The following is a 2,607-nucleotide window of genomic DNA, read 5'->3' as shown; positions in this document are numbered from 1 at the left end:
CGAATGCTGGTATGATGGTATTGTGCGAAATAACGTGAATTCGAACCGCCCAGTGCAGAAGAGCCCCAGTTCCAGACTCATCTGATAATGGCTACTGTCTTTTATCCTGTCTGGTTTCCAGGGTTGTCCTCCATTTACGTTCCCTCAAGGCATCCGACTAGTCACTGTGCAATCAGATTGGTGGACTAGATAGGCCTTGGGCTTGTTCTCTTGTGTTCTTAATCTCATTGGGATGCTATGATGATAAAATTGTGTCAATTGGAGGGACTAGGTGTGACCATGTACAATGCCATTAAATCCTTCTGAAATGCAAAGGATAATATTGGAATACATAAAGTAGATAAAGCAGGGAGGGGAGGGAGGACATATTTTTAATATGCAGAAAGGATACTACTACCCTAGTTCATTTTCTCCTTGGTAAGAAGGCTCCTGGAATCTGAATACAGCACAAGGCATGAGAGCTTTTGTTGCATTTGGAGGCAATTTCTTGGCTAAGCAATTAAAATTCAACAAGTTCAGACTTGCATATCGAAGTGATCTTTTTTTTTTAAAGCAAAGCTTGGAATTAATGTGTTTGAATCAATTTGATAAAATTCATTCATTCACTGTAATTATAAGCAATGGTTTCAAAATAATATATTTTAATAATCAAATATTACCACTGATAGCAACTATCATTTCACATTACTTTATCTTGTTACTTTATTTGATGGGGGAGTGGGTTGGTGACTTTTGATCATTTTTAGAAGTATTTTTGGCAATTTTTAAAAAGTCATTTTAAATTTATTTTTAATATAGAAGTAACATATTTGTTGTTGTTGTTGTTGTTGTTGTTGTTGTTGTGTACCTTCAAATTGTTTCCAATACATGGAGACCCTAAGACATGGGGTTTTCCCCTATCATGGGGTTTTCTTGCCAAGTTTCTTCAGAGGGAGGTTGTCCTTGCCATCATACTAGTAACATGTTTTCGGTGGCACTTATATTTATACTTTTATTAACTACTTCGGAATCCCATTACTGGTAGAAAGGGGGAATATCAATGAATAAAGAAATAAATACATAAATAATATGATGAACTAATGCAAAAAACTGTGTTTTAACTTTTATACTAGAAATTTTAATTGTATCGTGCTTTTAAATGCCGCCTTGAAGCCCATCTTTGGAAAAAGGATGGGATTTAAATAAAACAAATAAGTAAATACATATAAATTAATAATTTACACTGTTAACAGTAATGGATGGCAATGCTAACGTTTTCAAGCTTTGAAAACAAATTAGTGATTTTTATTTTTGTAACAGGTTGAAATAAAGGCTTAGGGAACACTGTCTCCTCCTTTGACAAGTCTGCTGTGCTAATCCTCTTTGGAACAATCTAACAATTCATGACAGATTGCACCATCAGGGAAACTCAGCCTTATTGTCTTTTCAGGGTGAGGCGAATGCTGGGTGTTTCTATTCCAGTAAAGAGGGACTGTAACTCAGGGGTGGTAGCACAAGCCACAGAGACTGGTGCAGTTAGTCAGAAGCTTGTGAAGGAAGCAGCTACACTTAAAGAAAAGAAAATATTTGTCAGCAGGACTACTGTTACCATGATGGCTAAACTGAAGCAATTTGGCAGCAAAACCTAGAAAATGCATTACTTTCCTGACTCCACTCTCTGCGTTTGTTATGTGAAAACATTTCTAGAGTTGGCACTTCCTCTGTACAGAGACAGCCTGAATGAATGCCATGCTTCAGATTTTCAGCCAAAATGTCTTTAAAAACAACAACAACAAAAGCCCCCACAAAAAAACACCAACCCTGCTCATTTTGTTATAAAACTAGTCTGACAGTCAAATTATATGTTAAGAGAAGTGCTTATTCCCTGTGATTAACATATTCTCTGTCCAGTTATGGGGTTTCCTCAGAAATATACAATGTATGCAACAACCAATCACAAAACAAAACAGGGCTAAATGTGACATGTGCAAGTGAAAAAATGAGGTACTGTGACAAATAGATCTTTCCCTACTTGAAGTACCACGCAACCAAGGCCTCCTTCAGCTGAAATAAATAAACAGATAGATACATAGATAGATAGTTTATGGGGTTTTTTTTGTTCCTGTAGTTCTCAGGGACTCTTAAAATATTCAAATTGTCTTTCTGTTGACCCAGATTATTTTCTAGCAGTTCCTGGCATCAGTTGCAATATTTTATTCTCACCCTCAAAAGAAGTCATGAATCCTTGTTATCCCCCCTTTTCTTGCTTTTCCTCTATTCCTACCTGCACAGAATAGTGATACAGTTACCTGGTACCTGCTAGGGGCAGAAAGGGACTTTAGGAACACAGGAATAAAAGTGTCAGCAAAAATTGGGAATTTTGGTGTTTTCTAAAGGAAATTACTTGCCATGTTTCAGCATTGATGCTGAAGAATCCTGGGGCACACTCAGATGTTGAAATGTGTTTGGCCCCAACTCTGAATATTTTAAATAGAGTTTTCATAAATGCTTCTTTTAAAATTTGGTTTTATCTGAATCTTAATTGTTGTTATTGAATACAGTGCTTACCTTCTCTAGCTTACTGTCATGTTATGTTCATTTCAAGTGACCTTTATTTCTGAATGATTG

The 2,607-nt window shown here is 36.3% G+C and overlaps 1 protein-coding gene across 2 annotated transcripts in view; it reads right to left on the bottom strand.

Annotated features, from left to right (window-relative positions):
- Nucleotides 1-2,607, bottom strand: part of LOC121929305 (cytochrome P450 4B1-like) — a 32,813-nt gene that overhangs the window by 7,053 nt on the left and 23,153 nt on the right. The gene's annotated exons all lie outside the window — the stretch shown is intronic.

The sequence above is a fragment of the Sceloporus undulatus genome, chromosome 4 (genome assembly GCF_019175285.1).
Source record: "Sceloporus undulatus isolate JIND9_A2432 ecotype Alabama chromosome 4, SceUnd_v1.1, whole genome shotgun sequence".
Classification (NCBI taxonomy): domain Eukaryota; kingdom Metazoa; phylum Chordata; class Lepidosauria; order Squamata; family Phrynosomatidae; genus Sceloporus; species Sceloporus undulatus.
Note: the sequence above shows the minus strand (reverse complement) of the source record. Positions and strands in the feature narration are given on the sequence as shown.